This window comes from Phaseolus vulgaris, chromosome 3 (assembly GCF_051622355.1).
Source record: "Phaseolus vulgaris cultivar YP4 chromosome 3, ASM5162235v1, whole genome shotgun sequence".
Lineage (NCBI taxonomy): Eukaryota > Viridiplantae > Streptophyta > Magnoliopsida > Fabales > Fabaceae > Phaseolus > Phaseolus vulgaris.
Window position 1 is genome coordinate 47,377,501 of NC_143500.1, and position 17,998 is coordinate 47,395,498.

General features: G+C 30.8%; 2 non-coding genes across 2 annotated transcripts; both read right to left on the bottom strand.

Moving 5' to 3' along the window:
* Window positions 1-9,330: 9,330 nt before the first annotated feature.
* On the bottom strand, window positions 9,331-9,404 carry TRNAW-CCA (transfer RNA tryptophan (anticodon CCA)). Its single transcript has one exon. It is a non-coding gene; the product is annotated as a tRNA-Trp (tRNA).
* Window positions 9,405-9,588: 184 nt separating this feature from the next.
* On the bottom strand, window positions 9,589-9,662 carry TRNAP-UGG (transfer RNA proline (anticodon UGG)). The gene has a single exon. It is a non-coding gene; the product is annotated as a tRNA-Pro (tRNA).
* Between the last annotated feature and the right edge of the window lie 8,336 nt (window positions 9,663-17,998).

A 17,998-nucleotide genomic window follows, 5' to 3' on the forward strand; every position in this document is an offset into this window, starting at 1 on the left:
AAAACCTCTTCTAAATATTCTTTTTAATTATAAACGATGGAATCGTCCATTTCGATATATAAAAAATAATCAATTTGAAAACATCATAAAAAATGAAATTTCAGAATTTTTTTTTCATACATATCCACGTAATGGAAGAGAAAAAATATATTTTACGTATCCACAAAATTTATCAACTTTTCAAAAAATGATGGAAACAAAAATAGATATCTTCACAATAAAGAAAATTTCCTATGATGATTCATCTAATCATTCGAGCTATAGCAATGAAGAAAAAAGAAAAAAATTGAGCAATGAATTTATAACTAGAACAAAACTGATAGATAAGGAATTAATTTCTCTCGATATATTCGAAAATCGAATTCGATTATGTAATGATGAAACTAAAAAAAACTATTTCACTAAAATAACAGATCCTTTCTTAAACGGACCCTTTCGTGGACGAATCAAAAAAGGTTTTTCAACCTCAATACAAGATGAAAAAACTTACAAAAAAAATCATATTTTGATCAATAAAATTCAAGAAATTTTTCTTTATAATTCTAAAAAGATTCCTAAAAAAAATAATAGGAATTATCAAAAATTAGAGGAAAATCTAAAAACATTTAATAAAAAATTATTAGTAACTACATTTCTTTTTAATCTAATAAGTCAATTTTCAAAAAAATCAGTGTCAAGCTTCAATTATGAAGTACTCTATTTATTTCCAGAACATGAACAAGTAAAAATGAATTCTAATTTGGAAGAAGAAAAAAAACTAATAATCAAAATATTATTTGATGCAATTACAACTGATTTGAACGAAAAAACAAAAGGAAATCGAAATAACACTAAGTCTATTAAAATAAACGAAATCTGTAAAAAAGTACCTCGGTGGTCATACAAATTTATGGACGAATTAGAAGAACTAGGTGGAAAAATGGAAGCAGATAATTCTCAAATTCGTTCTAGAAAAGCCAAACGTGTAGTCATTTTGACTAATAAATCTAAATTTTTTAAGAAATACAATACTTATAATGATCTTGGAGATACTGAAAATACTGAAAATACTGAAAAAAAAAACGAATTGGCTTTAAGACGTTATTCCCAACAGTCGGATTTTCGGAGAGACATAATCAAAGGATCTATCCGTGCTCAAAGACGTAAAACAGTTACTTGGAAATTTTTTCAAAAAAGGGTGCATTCGCCTCTTTTTTTGGATAAAATTGAAAAATCATTATTCTTTTCTTTTGATACTTTCAAATCAATGAAAATCTTTTTGAAGTTAAAAATTTGGATTCGAAAAAAGACAGAATTTAAAATTTTAGGTTATATAGAGGAAAAAACAAAAAAAAGTCCGAAAAAAGAGGAGGAAAAAAAAAAAGGAAATGAGGAAAGAAAACGTATAGAAATAGCAGAAGCCTGGGATAGCATTATCTTTGCTCAAGTAATAAGAGGTGTTTTATTAATAACTCAATGCATTATTAGGAAATATATTCTATTACCTTCATTGATAATAATTAAAAATATGATTCGTATACTATTTTTCCAAATTCCAGAATGGTCCGAAGATTATAGGGATTGGAAGAGAGAAAGGTATATTAAATGCACATATAACGGCGTTCAATTATCCGAAAGAGAGTTTCCTCAAAAATGGCTAACAGATGGGATTCAGATAAAAATAGTATTTCCTTTTCATCTAAAACCTTGGCATAAATCTAAAATACGATGTAATAAAAAGAAAAAAGATTCAAAGAAAAAAAAGAACTTTTGTTTTTTAACAGTTTGGGGGATGGAAGTCGAATTGCCTTTTTCTAGTTCCCCGAAAAATCTATTTTCATTTTTCGACCCCATTTTAAAAGAACTAAAAAAAAAAACGAAACAGTTTGAATTTTTCACTTTTCGAGTTCTAAAAGTTTTCAGTGAAAAATTCAAATTGTTTCTAAATATCGTAATAGAAAAAGCAAAATGGATCATCAACCGTATTATGGAAAGTTTAAAAAAAAGTATAGTATTCCTCACGAAAAAAAGAAAAGAATTTTTTGAATCTCTGTTTATTCAATGGAAACCCAAAAAACTAGATGAATTGAGCGAAAACAAAATGGATGAAGCAACCATTTCAATTCAATCGATAAAGTCGACAAATTTTGCATTGAAAAAAAAAAAGATAAAGGATCTGAATACTAAAAGAAAAGTAGTTATAAAAAAAATAAAAAAACTGAAAAAAGAAGAAAAGAAAAGAGGACTTGTAATTTCAGAGACAAATATTGATTCGAACAAAACAATTTCTGATAGTAAAAGAATAGAATTCGAAAAAAAAAATTTGCAAATATTAAAAAGAATCCATATTAGATTAACGAAAAAATCACATTCTTTTTTGAAATTTTTCATCAAAAAAATATACCTAGATATCTTTCTATATATCATTTGTATTCCGAAGATCCATATACAACCTTTTATTGAATCAACAAAAAAATTTTTAAATAAATGGATTTACGGTAATGAAACAAATCCAGAAAGAACTTATAAAACAAATCGAAGTATAATTCCCTTTATTTCAAAATTACACAAATATTTTCATAATAGGAATTTGAATTCACATAATTATTTTGATGTCTCCTTTTTGTCACAAGCATATGTCTTTTTCAATTTGTTACAAACTCGAATTATTAACATAAACATATATAAGTTAAGACTTCTTTTTGAATATCATAAAAATTTTTTTTTTGTTAAAAATAAAATAAAGAATTCTTTTTTTGGAGCACAAGGAATAGTTCATTCTAAATTAGAACAAAAGAACCTGCTCAATTCTAAACGAAATCAATGGACAAATTGGTTAAAGAATCATTATTATCAATATGACTTATCTAACAGTAGATGGTCCAAATTATTATCACAAAAATGGAGAAATAGAATCACTAAATGTGGTGTAGCTCAAAATCCAAATTTAACCAAATGGGATTCCTATGGAAAAAGCCCATTAATTATTTACAAAGAACAACAAGGAGCCGCATTAAAAAAAAAAATTCGAAAACAATATAGATACGATCTTTTATCCTATAATTTTATGAATTATGCAAATAAGAAAGACTCATATATTTATGGATATAGATCCCTATTTCAATCAAATAAAAACATATGGATTTCTTCTAATTACAATACGTATAAAAAAAACTTATTTGATAGAATAAGTAATATTTTTATCAAGAATTACGAAGATGCTATTATTATAGATATCGAAAAAAATTCGAATAGAAAATATTTGGATTGGATGGGAATCCATAGAGAAATATTAAATCGTTCAATATCGAATCCAGAATTTTGGTTCTTTTCCAAATTTGTGATATTTTATAATGCATATAGGAGTAACTCGCAAATTATACCAATAAAATTACTTTATTTACATTCTAAAGTTTCTAAAGTAAATAAAAATGTTAGTGAAAATAATATTACTAGAAAGAAAAAAAGAATAGCTGTTTTTAGAGCATCGAAAAAACAAGAAGATATTGAAAAAAATTCTGTAGCTGTAGGAAGGGGCAGTGAAAAAAATAGTTATGTTATAAAGAAAAAAAAAGTAAAGAACAATATGGAGGTAGAACTTCATTTCTTAGTAAGAAATTTTTTGATTTTCCATTTCAACTGGAAAAATTTCTTAGGTCAAAACATCTTTCACAATGTCAAAGTATATTGTCTCCTGATTAGATTGACAAATTTAAGAAAAATGACTATAGCCTCTATTCAAAGAGGAGAACTAGGTCTAGATATTATGATAATTCAAAATCAGAAGAATTTAACTCTTCCAGGCTTAAGTAAAAATAAAAATAATAAATTGAGGAAAAAAGAATTATTTGTTATCGAACCAGTTCGCTTGTCTAGAAAAAATAATAAACAATTTTTAAAGTCTAAAACGATGGATCTTTCATTAATTCATAAGAATACACGTAAAATTGATAAAAAATACTTAAAAAAAATTCATGTTAATAAGAAATATTTTTATAAATACATTACAAGAACAAGAGATCAAAAGATAACAGAAAAAAACGAAAAAGAGACTTTAAATTTCCTTGTTCCTGAAAACATTTTATCCGCTAGACGTCGTAGAGAGTTGAGAATGAGAATTTGTTTATATCCAAATAATAGAAATAGTATACATAGAAACACAATATTTGATAATGAAAATCAAGTAAAAAAGGGTTTTCAAGTTTTGACTAAAAAAAGAAATGAGAAAGAGAAAAAAAAACTAATGAATTTCAAAATTTTTCTTTGGCCAAAATATCGATTAGAAGATTTAGCTTGTATAAATCGTTATTGGTTTAATACCCATAATGGAAGCCGTTTCAGTATAGTAAGGATACATTTGTATCCGCGTGTTAAAATCTGTTAATCTAATTTTGTCTTCTAGTTAGCATATGTATCTATATATAGATAGATACATATGCTAACTAAATACACGCATTTTGGTATGGCATTGATTTTCATTCAATGATGTATAAATTAGAAAAAAAAAGAGAATTAAATTTACAAAATTCTCTTTTTTTTCTAATTTATACAATTTTTTTTGAATCTATCAAACTAGTTTCCTTTATATCTATTGAAATTCAATGGATTTCATTTCTAAATAAAAAAAAATAGGATTTCGTATTTATATCAAAAAATGAAAAATTAGTGTCATTATAATTACTGATCAATAAAAATATCTATCAAAAAAACGAGGAGAAGGGAAAACTTTTATTTTTTTATGGTAAAAAATTCATTTATACCTGTTCTTTCACAAGAAAAAAAAGGAAAAAACCCGGGATTGGTTGAATTTCAAATATTCCAATTTACTAATAGAATACGAAGACTTACGTCACATTTTGAATTGCACCCAAAAGACTATTCATCCCAAACAGGTTTACGTAAAATCTTGGGAAAACGGCAAAGATTACTGTCTTATTTGTCAAAGAAAGATGGAATACAGTATAAAAAATTAATAAATCAGTTTGATATTCGGCAGTCACAAATTCGTTAAATTGAAGAGTAATTTTCAATTATTCGATTTATTAGATCTTGAATTTTGATGAACTTTTATTTTTTAAGCGATTCATAAAAGAATAAATCGAGCAAAAACCTATGAATATCTCAACTATAAGAAAGGACTTCATGATAGTCAATATGGGGCCTCACCACCCCTCAATGCACGGTGTTCTTAGACTTATTGTTACTCTAGATGGTGAGGATGTTATTGATTGTGAACCGATATTGGGTTATTTACACAGAGGAATGGAAAAAATAGCGGAAAACCGAACAATTATACAATATCTGCCTTATGTAACACGTTGGGACTATTTAGCTACTATGTTCACAGAAGCAATAACTGTAAATGGACCTGAACAGTTGGGAAATATTCAAGTACCTAAAAGAGCCAGCTATATCCGAGTAATCATGTTGGAGTTAAGCCGTATAGCTTCTCACCTACTATGGTTAGGACCTTTTATGGCAGATATTGGTGCACAAACCCCTTTTTTCTATATTTTCAGAGAAAGAGAATTCATATATGATCTATTTGAAGCTGCGACAGGTATGAGAATGATGCATAATTTTTTTCGTATCGGGGGGGTAGCGACTGATCTACCTTATGGTTGGGTAGATAAATGTTCTGATTTCTGCGATTATTTTTTAACAAGTATTGCCGAATATCAAAAACTTATTACGCGAAATCCTATTTTTTTAGAACGGGTTGAGGGCGTAGGTGTCGTTGATGTAAAAGAAGTTATTAATTGGGGTTTATCAGGACCGATGCTTCGGGCTTCCGGAATACAATGGGATCTACGTAAAGTGGATAATTATGAATGTTACGAGGAATTTCATTGGGAAGTTCAATGGCAAAAAGAAGGAGATTCTTTAGCTCGTTATTTAGTTCGAATTGGTGAAATGGTGGAATCCATAAAAATTATTCAACAGGCTTTGGAAGGACTTCCCGGCGGGCCATATGAAAATTTAGAAATCCGCTGCTTTGATAGAGAAAAAGAACCAGAATGGAATGAGTTTGAGTATCGATTTATTAGTAAAAAATCGTCTCCGAGTTTTGAATTGCCAAAACAAGAACTTTATGTAAGAATTGAAGCCCCCAAGGGAGAATTAGGAATTTTTATAATAGGCGATCAAAATGGTTTTCCTTGGAGATGGAAAATTCATCCGCCGGGTTTTATAAATTTGCAAATTCTTCCTCAATTAGTTAAAAGAATGAAATTGGCCGATATTATGACAATACTAGGTAGCATAGATATTATTATGGGAGAAGTTGATCGTTGAAATGATAATTGATTTAACAGAAATACAAGATATACATTTTTTTTTCAGATTAGAATTTTTTAAAGAGATATATGAAATTCTTTGGGTATTTGTGCCTATTTTTATTTTTATAGTAGGAATTACTATAAGTGTACTAGCAATTGTATGGTTAGAAAGAGAAATATCTGCAGGGATACAACAGCGTATTGGTCCTGAATACACCGGTCCTTTTGGAGTTCTTCAAGCTCTAGCAGACGGAACAAAATTACTTTTTAAAGAGAATCTTATTCCATCTAGAGGAGATATTCGTTTATTTAGTTTTGGACCAGCTATATCAGTCATATCCATTATATTAAGCTATTCAGTAATTCCTTTTGGTTATAACTTTGTTTTATCTGATCTGAATATTGGTGTTTTTTTATGGATTGCTATTTCGAGTATTGCCCCCATTGGACTGCTTCGTTGAGACAGAAATTTTTTGATACTATTTGCTATACGGTTCTCCTTATATTTGTAGTAAAGGACAAACAGAATATATAAAGAATAATATAATTTTGGCATTTAGGTTGAATAATTGAATCAGATATTTCATCCCTTCCTGAAAAATCCTATATCTTAGTTTCTATTTTTTCCAACTTAGAATATGTCTGCCAGATAATCTTTTATTGTATATAATATGTAGTGAAAAAAAAAGAATGAAATGGAATTTTTTGAAACATCGGACGAAGTAGTCGTTTATATGAAAAAAAGATTCGAATTTTTAAGAACTCAAAGGGATCCACTTGCATTCGTCAAAGAAAGCGTGGATCCCCGTTGAGTTCTTACGCTTTCATTTCAAAAACCCAATTAGAATACGATGACTACAGAGATGAGCCCAATCCGGAATACGAACCATAAAAGAAAATACCAATTAAACCGATCACAGTAATACCAGTTACAGTACCTATTATCCAAAGAGGAATTCTTCCAGTAGTATCGGCCATTTATCCCACTTTCCTCCACATTTAATCACGTAGTCAGTCATGCTAAAGACATAAACAGTAATAGATAATTCTGAAATGATATCCTTCCAAATGGGATAAAAGAATTGCTAATAGATATATATTATTCACTATTCCAATTTCTTCTATTAATTCTAATTAATTGAAGAAATAATTTGAAAATAAAACAGCAAGTACAAAAATAAGTAATAACCCCCAGTAGAGACTGGTACGATTCAATTCAACATTTTGTTCATTTGGGTTTGATTGTGTCATAGCTCTATAATTCAAATTAGGTTTATCGTTGGATGAACTGCATTGCTGATATTGATCCCAAAAAAAGAAACAGTGGGTACCGCTAGTCCGTGAACAGCTAACCATCGTACTGTAAAAATTGGATAGGTCCTATCTATAGTCATTGGAGCCTCCTAAAAAGATCTACTAAATTCATCAAGTTGTTCCAAAGGATCAAAACGGCCAGTTATTAAAGGAATTCCTTGTCGGTTCTCTGTAAAATACTCGTTTGGGCGGGGACTTCCAAATACATCGTAAGCTAGACCCGTACTGACAAATAACCAACCTGCAATGAATAGGGAGGGTATAGTAATGCTATGAATAATCCAGTATCGGATACTGGTAATAATATCAGCAAAAGAACGTTCTCCTGTGCTTCCAGACATCTTGAACTCCACATATTCTTGTACAGTCAAAAGGGGGGATCGATTCCATAAAAAACGAGATCAGTAAGTCGAAATTTACTGAAATGTAATCCTTGTTAGATCGTCCATTTTGTACCAACGGTGTCTTTTGAGTATACCGAATCAGTATAGCTATCCTTCTTCTAACAGAGCAATGAAATTTCACAATCAGTGTCAAAATCTAATACTAGATTTTTTCTTCTTTCTTCATTGATTGTCTCGATGTAGTCAAAAATCTGATAGACAATTTTGCAAAGTTTGGGCATATAAAAAATTTTTTATAGTAAATTTTTTGAGTAATAATAAAAAATGAAGGTTCTTAACATTTCAAATTGTTAGTTTTGGATTAGAAACTAAAGATTCATTAAAATCGGAATATGAGAAAAGGGTTTCTAATCATTCATAAAGGAGATTTTCTATTTGAATTAGATGCCAAATCCATCAATATATTTTTTGTGGTTGTTGAAGATTTTTTTTTCTATTTTCTTCTACATGAATTTGAAGTGAAATAAAATGAAATAACAAAGTTATTATTCTTTGTTTGAATATTCATAATTTTTCTTTTATAAAGAGAATTCTATTGGATATCTATAGAAGAATACTCAATATTTTCATTAGAGCAGTTTACTTAATTCCTGAGTTGATGAAGAAGTCTGTTGATTTGGAATCACAGGATGGGTAGATGTAACAGATGAGTAATTGATTTCTCAATTATGGTACTCTATTTCTTTTTATTGGTCTGTAATAATTTAGTGATGAATCGCCAATTTTAAATTTTATCTTTCAAGTAGGATTTTGTTATCTTCTTCTTTTTTCTCTCAAAAATGGAAATTTAGGGAAGTGCTTTATAAACATATGTATAAAAATAACGACCATATTTCATTTAGTTTCTATATGCCCACTATCACTAGTTATTTCGGTTTTTTACTAGCGGTTTTAATTATAACCTCGTCTCTATTTATTGGTCTTAGTAAAATACAACTTATTTGATTTGTAATTTTGAGAGGAGAGGAAGAGTCCATTTTTGGTATAAGACATTCTATCATTCCTTACTATGTAAATTTCCAATTCTCGGTCGTTGAGATTCATGAGCAATACAGATTAATATTTAAGGATAGATATTACCTTTCTTTTTACTTTCCGAACAAATAAAAATGATTGAAGTCTTTCTATTTGGAATCGTTTTAGGGTTAATTCCTATTACTTTGGCTGGATTATTTGTAACTGCATATTTACAATACCGACGAGGTGATCAGTTGGATCTTTGATTCATTAATGTCTCTTTTTTTGTGGATTCCCTATTTATTTAGTTTTAATCCTAATCGACAAGGATAAAATTCATACTTTCTTTTGAATGTTCAATTATTTCAGTGTAATTATCAGGCGAACAAGACTAGAATCACGCTCTGTAGGATTTGAACCTACGACATCGGGTTTTGGAGACCCACGTTCTGCCGAACTGAACTAAGAGCGTTTTGTTTTCATTAATTCTTTTATCTGATCCAAATTAATTTTGCATATATATATATATATATTCAGTATGTATGTTAAATTTGAATTCGTCTTCAAAGGGAAGGGGGTCCCGGTTTATTGCTCATCTCATAGAATACGGAATATCATAGAATACGGAATATCATATGATAAGTAATAGTTAGGGATAGGGATGACAGGATTTGAACCCGTGACATTTTGTACCCAAAACAAACGCGCTACCAAGCTGCGCTACATCCCTTTTCCATTTGTTTCTAGTGTTATTGTAAAGAATCTTTATATTGTTTTCCACATTTTTCTTTGTTGATATCTATCAACAGAGAAAAAAAGACTTAAATAATAAATCAAAAGAAAGGAGGATTTGAAATGCGAGATCTAAAAACATATCTTTCCGTGGCACCAGTAGTAAGTACTTTATGGTTCGGGGCTTTGGCGGGTCTATTGATAGAGATCAATCGTTTTTTTCCAGATGCACTTATATTCCCCTTTTTTTCATTTTAGTTATTGACCCAGGAAGGGGTGAAGAAGATGATAGGTCCAATTAAATATGAAATATGTGTAATTAACCTACTCTCTTTTTTATTCTTTTTTATTAGAATTATAATAGGAAAGATAAAGAAGAAAGAGGAATTTGGCCTCATTTAAATTCGGAGTGTGAAACTCGGGATTTGGTCCAGGCTTCAATGGAATTGAATTATTCATTCAATTCCTATGAAAAAGAAAGTGAAAGCAGAAATCAAATGGATAGGTTGGGGCAACCATATCATAAAAAATACTAAAAAAAAAGTAAAATACTGTATAGCAATTTGCAACGAAATCTAGTTCCAGATCCATGTATTCTTTTTGTGCTATCTTTTTTGTACTAGATTCAATGAAATTGCAACGAAATCTTTCATCATTTTTCGAATTATTCTTTTTTATTTTAGTTGTTTTCGTTTTTTTCTTTTTCTTAGATTCGAATCCGAAAAGAGTTAAGTGAATTAAAAACCCAAAGGAGGTTCATGTCCCAGGGTAAAGTAAAGATATCTGAGTAATTGTTCTTTTGAAAGGTACTGGTTGTGATAAAAAGAGTCTAAATAAGGAATCAATCGGTATTTCTAGATAGATTACTAAAAAGAATCGACACAATATGCCTAGTCGATTGGAATTAATAAAATTATGTCCCCGTCGTTATATAACAACATATGCTAAAAAAGGAAGAATAAAAAAAAATACAAATCCTTTTATTATATTTCTTGTAATAAATTTTATTTTTGGAATAGGGATAAAAACTATGGAAAAATCTAAGCGACTCTTTATTAAATCGAAGCGACCTTTTCGTAGACGTTTGCCCCCGATTCAATCGGGGGACCGAATTGATTATAAAAACATGGGTTTAATTTGTCGATTTATTAGTGAACAAGGAAAAATATTATCTAGACGCGTAAATAGATTGACCTTAAAACAACAACGATTAATTACAATTGCTATAAAACAAGCTCGTATTTTATCTTCGTTACCTTTTCTTAATAACGAAAAACAATTTGAAAAAAGCGAGTCGACTGAGAAAATTACTACTTTAAGAAAAAAAAATAGAAATTAAAAATTCGAAATCCAATTTGAATTTCTATTCGAATTCAACATGGATTGATGTTTTGTTCGAAAATTAGGATAATTCCATTTGATTTTTTTGTTGTAAGAAAAAAAAGATAATAGGTAACGAAAGAATAATTTTTTTTTGAAGCGTGGTTGTTTCTTTTGATAGCTTTATCATATGATAAAGCTATCAAAAGAAACAAATTTCTATTCTATACCTTCCTGGAGTAAATAAGGGGTTTTAGGTTTTTATTATATTGTTGGCAATCATAAAAAGACAATTCTCTTTTAATATAGCAATTTGGGCAACTATTTTACGATTCAGAAGCAATTGCCTCGTGTATAGACTATGAATTAAATTACTATAAATATAAGATACTTTTGGATTCCCGCGAATTACTGCATTTATTCGACTAATCCATAAACCACGAAAATCTCTTTTTTTCCTATCTCTATCACGATGAGCCGAAACCAAAGCTTTCATTTTCTGTTGAGTAATAGTTCGAGTAAGTCTTGAATGAGCTCCGCGAAAACTTGATACGAATAAACGAATTTTTGTCCTCCGTTTGCGAGCTATATATCCTCGTTTAATTCTGGTCATTGAATAAATGATATTTTGAGGAATAACTTTTTCACTTTTCAGTTATTCTTTTTTTATTCCTAGTCTATTAATAACAAAAAAATGGATTCTTCCGGTGTATAAAAAAATTCCAATGGCTCTTGCTACTATAACCACCCCAACCACGATTTTTTATATTTTTTTGATAAACATTGAACCTCCAAATCAGAAATTGTATTGATACTAGACTAGATATCAAAAAAAAAAAAGAAAAATAGTAAATGAAATAGGACACATATAAAATTTATTGGTGGGTTCCTTCGTTTCTATGATTTTTTTTTAGAAATGGCCAGGTCCTCTCTATACACCGGAGCCTTTTTCTTTTCATTTTTGATTCATTTAATCAATGTTATTGTTAACTTGTACAGTTCACACTCTATGGCTCTACCCATGCAATATTGAGTAAGTAGGTTTTTTCACAACGAAATCTAGTTATATAGTAACGGTATTTAATTATGAAAATTTGCTGGGTAGCTGACCCTCTTATTCCATTCTTACAAAATCCATCAAAATTCATTCATTAAGGACATACTTTATTTTGAATTGAAATAGTATTTTCTCCGCTTAACAGGTAACTTTTTTTTGTTACCGATGGGAAAGTCCTTCTCATCTTAAATTGCAAATTAGTATGATTGGTTTTGCACCAATCGAAACCATAAATTTGATACAAGATAGAAGAATGTAAAGAATTATATAATTGTATACAAAAGTAAGGAATTATATATAAGTTAAGATATTGTGAATGTAGTTTTCGCATTCATACTATCTTAACCGATTACCAATACTGAAAACTTTTCATTGGTTTTTTCTTTCTTAGTTTTTCATTTGAACGAGTCGCACATACACCCTGGTACACGTTCCTCGGCGTTGAGGGCATCCCTGAAGAGCTGGGGATTTTGTGACGTTTCGGATTGGCTGTCTTGTGTTTCTAATAAGTTGTTTCATAGTTGGCATGGTAAGTCGTACTATATATATATAGATTTTGGTATAATGAGCAGGTTTAGATCTATCCTAACCGTGAATTACCTATATCCTATCTTACTGATAGCCTATATTATTGATACTCTATTAATATATTGAGAGATATTCTCTGAAAATGTAAAGTAAGAAGAGTAAAAAATGAAATTTCCAATCCTGTATTTTAGTAGAATCAATCTTGCCACCGATTTTTTATTCAACTGCTACAAGATCTACAATTCCATGAGCTTGGGCTTCTGCTGCTGACATAAAAACATCCCTTTCCATGTCTTCCGATATAACCCATAAAGATTTGCCCGTTCTTTGTACATAAACCCTTGTGATAGTTTCACGCATTTTCAGTAGCTCTTCCGCTTCCAGGATAAATTCTCCCGCTTGTGCTTCATAAAAAGAACTAGCGGGTTGGTGGATCATTACCCTGATTATATCACTTAAGTAGTATTTCCCTTATCTTGATAAATATTTTTAGAATTCTTTATCCTATGTTGGTATATTGCTAAAGATTGTCTTTATTCCCAAAATAAAGGTAAAAGGGAGAAAATAAAGCCAAATAAGAAAAAAGCAAAAAGAATATTCAATAACCGTACAAGCATTTTGTATTGATGCATACGGCTTTTGCACCTATGCAATTCATTTTTTCCTAAAAGTATTTTATTCGATGAATTTTGTTTCTACATTTACAAATTTATTTTTTTCTATCAAAGAAAAAAGAAGTACAAAATCTACTGGGTCTTTTGGATCCGGATCCTTAAATAATAAACAATAGAATCACCAACTTTCTTTTTTCTTTTTGAATCTATTTTCAAATACTACGATGGTTCCGTTGTTTTTTATATCATTTTGGTATTCAACAATCCAAAAGTTTCTTTTTTTTTTTTTTTCATATGTTATGGTTTCTTCTGATTCAAATAAAAATTGTTAAAAGCTTTCTGGTATGAAAAAAAACAAACAAGTCTGCGACACTAAAATTAAACTAGGTTCCTTATCGATCAGATAAAATGGTAAATACCCTCTTTTTCATACTACTCTTTCTATATATAATTCAATAATTTAAACAAATTGCATATGGAATTCAAAATACCATGCTATTATTACTTTGGTTTTTATGGCGAAGGTATAGTATATATATATAGATATCTATTCTATATATTTTCAAAGAAAAGAATCATTGGCGCCAAGCGTGAGGAAAATGCAAGACGTTTGGTAATTGTGCCTCCTGCCAAAAGAAAGGATCCCATTGAAGCAGCTAATCCCAAACATACTGTCTGTACATCTGGTTGTACAAATTGCATAGTATCATAAAGAGCTATTCCAGGTATTACCCAACCGCCCGGAGAGTTTATAAACAGATATAAATCTTTATTCTCTTTCTCTATGCTCAGATATATCATAAGACTAATAAGTTGATTCGATATTTCACTATCAACGTCTTGACCTAAAAAAGTAATCTTTCTCGATAAAGTCGATTGATTAGGATTCCATTTTTTCCTTAAAAGCCGTACATGCACCTTTTGATGCATACAGTTCATCAAAAATTATATAAGCAAAAAGGAATCAATGTGTCGATTTGAATCTTTTTCTTTTTCTAATGGATTTCTTCGAACTAAAAAAAAAGAATAATATACTAAATTTAGTGAACTATCTTCTCATTGATGTATTGCTTTCATCGAGATCGAAGCCCAATCACAATGTAATTTTCTTGTTTCTGAATGGACTTTTTCAATTCTCTTTAGGTTTCTTTTCTACTCTGAGTAAAGATCTGCCCGATTTGCATTTGCACATATAGAACAAATATTCCAAAACTATGTCTTTTTATTAGAACTTCTTCCTTTTCTGAATTTATTAATGTTTTCTGTAAAATAGAATATATGGATATGATAGAAGTAGTGATCATAGCTATATTACCAATTGGTTTTTTCTACACAGAGCCTGAGTACTTGATTTTCTTGGTCCAATTAAGCCAACCATAAATTATTCATAATTTCGAGTAATAATTTGGAGATTTTCTCTAAAAATTAAAAAATCGATAGAATTTTACTTCATTACACTTCACGCTCCCCATTTTTTTATGTTTATGATTGAGTCATTCTCTTTTGGGGGTGAAAGAGGGGATATCTCGATCGGGGGAGAAAACGGGTCAATCCCATATAACCTACTATATCTGACAAGTCGCACTATATATCAACCCAAGATGCATCACGGTCCCCGGGGGTTCGAAAGGGTACTCTTGGAACACCAATGGGCATAAAATGGACAATTAATAAAGTCATATATCTCACTTTAGTGTGGAAACGTAAGAATTAGCTTATCGTGTTCAAAATGATTTACTTTATTTTAGATTGATATTGCTTTTTTTTTTAGAAAAAAAGAATACTAAATAAAGTTAAATTGTTACGAAAGGGTCATTGGGGGGGTGATAAGTGAATATGTCTGCATTTACTTATTTAAATATTCATACAGAAAGTTGTCAACCCTCTCGTCTCCTCACCATTGCGTATTGTTACTTATCCGGTATAGAATAAATCTGTTTCTTTTATTTCTACAAATACGATTGTTCCATTTTCCAAGAGAATCTACTGAAAGGCTATAATAATTTTTTTCCAGTGCAATAAAGTTACACAGTGTCTATTTTTTGTTGAAGGGGTATTTTTTCATGGGTTTACCTTGGTATCGTGTTCATACTGTTGTATTAAATGATCCGGGCCGTTTGCTTTCTGTTCATATAATGCACACAGCTCTAGTTGCTGGTTGGGCCGGTTCGATGGCTCTATATGAATTAGCAGTTTTTGATCCCTCTGACCCTGTTCTTGATCCAATGTGGAGACAGGGTATGTTCGTTATTCCTTTCATGACTCGTTTAGGAATAACTAATTCGTGGGGCGGTTGGAATATCACAGGAGGGGCTATAACGAATCCGGGTATTTGGAGTTACGAAGGTGTGGCCGGAGCACATATTGTGTTTTCAGGCTTGTGCTTTTTAGCGGCTATTTGGCATTGGGTTTATTGGGATCTAGAAATCTTTTGTGATGAACGTACTGGAAAACCTTCTTTGGATTTGCCAAAAATTTTTGGAATTCATTTATTTCTTGCGGGAGTAGCTTGTTTTGGTTTTGGCGCATTTCATGTAACAGGATTGTATGGTCCCGGAATATGGGTGTCTGATCCTTATGGACTGACTGGAAGGATACAATCCGTAAATCCCGCGTGGGGTGTGGAAGGTTTTGATCCTTTTGTTCCGGGGGGTAGCTTCTCATCATATTGCGGCAGGAACGTTGGGCATATTAGCGGGTCTTTTCCATCTTAGTGTGCGTCCACCCCAACGTCTATATAAAGGATTACGTATGGGAAATATTGAAACTGTCCTTTCTAGCAGTATTGCTGCTGTCTTTTTTGCAGCTTTTGTCGTTGCTGGAACTATGTGGTATGGTTCAGCAACAACCCCCATTGAATTATTTGGTCCTACTCGGTATCAATGGGATCAGGGATACTTCCAGCAAGAAATATATCGAAGAGTTGGTGCGGGACTAGCCGAAAATCAAAATTTAACAGAAGCTTGGTCTAAAATTCCTGAAAAATTAGCTTTTTATGATTACATCGGAAATAATCCAGCAAAAGGGGGTTATTTAGAGCGGGTTCAATGGACAATGGAGATGGAATAGCCGTCGGTTGGTTAGGACATCCCATTTTTCGAGATAAAGAGGGACATGAGCTTTTTGTACGTCGTATGCCTACTTTTTTTGAAACATTTCCAGTTGTTTTAGTAGATGGGGACGGAATTGTTAGAGCCGATGTTCCTTTTCGAAGGGCAGAATCAAAATATAGTGTCGAACAAGTAGGTGTAACTGTTGAGTTCTATGGTGGTGAGCTTAATGGCATAAGTTATAGTGATCCCACTACTGTGAAAAAATATGCTAGACGTGCTCAATTGGGTGAAATTTTTGAATTAGATCGTGCTACTTTGAAATCAGATGGTGTTTTTCGTAGCAGTCCAAGGGGTTGGTTTACTTTTGGGCATGCTTCATTTGCTCTGCTATTCTTTTTCGGGCACATTTGGCATGGTGCTAGAACTTTGTTCAGAGATGTTTTTGCTGGTATCGACCCAGATTTAGATGCTCAAGTAGAATTTGGAGCATTCCAAAAACTTGGAGATCCAACTACAAGAAGACAGGTAGTATAACATTCTTTTGTTCTTTTCTACTTTTTTATAATTTTGAATTTCACATAAAGAACTTGATAAATCTTGATTTGAATCCTAGCATTTACTCTTTTTTTTTTGAAAAGAGCCCCCCCCCAAGAAACAGGTATGAAAGCTATAATTGTAAACCACGATCAAATCTATGGAAGCTTTGGTTTATACATTCCTCTTAGTTTCAACTTTAGGAATTATTTTTTTCGCTATTTTTTTTAGAGAACCCCTAAAGTTCCGACGAAAAAGGTTAAATAATTTTTTTATTATCTTAATTGAAGTAATGAGCCCCCAATAGGGAGGGCGCATTACTTCAACTAGTCCCCATGTTCTTCAAATGGATCTCTTAATTGTTGCGAGGGTTGCCCAAAGGCAGTATATAAGGCATACCCAGTAAAACTTACAAGTAAACCAGATATAGAGATGGCAATTAGGGTTGCTGTTTCCATTATTATAATTTTAAAGTTTCCAGATCACAATAGATCTATAAGATAAGATCCTTATATTTACAGCGGAATGGTATACAAAGTCAACAGATCTAAATGAATAAAAAAGAGTATTTATGGCTACGCAAACCGTTGAGGATAATTCTAGATCTGGTCCAAGACGAACTGTTGTAGGGAATTTATTGAAACCTTTAAATTCAGAATATGGTAAAGTAGCCCCAGGGTGGGGAACTACTCCTTTGATGGGTGTTGCAATGGCTCTATTTGCGATATTTCTATCTATTATTTTGGAGATTTATAATTCGTCCATTTTATTGGACGGAATTTATATGAATTAGATTCACAAAAATCGAGTCATTAGTTTTTCAATAGAAAGTGAAGCATTTAGCTTTCTTATTGTTTGTTAGTCTATTCCATTTTGATTTGGTAGTTTGATCGTAGAATTTCTTTGTTTCTGTATTTCCGGAATATGAGTGTGTGACTTGTTTTAATTGGTCCTATTGAAAGTACAGAACATCAATCTGTCATCTTGATAGAGATGGTTTTATTCCGTCAGATATTTAATCTAGTATCTGGAGCACGGAATATAGAAAATAGATTCTAAAAAATCTGAAAACTATGATTCATACTAAATATTTAGACCTCGCAACTGGACTTAAAAACCTTTTCAAAGAGTTGTAAAAATGAATTGAAAAATTTTTATTCTTTCAAGCTTCTGGAGTTTGTCTTTCTTTTGAGCAAAGGACAAATTTTTCCTTTCATTTTTGCATTAT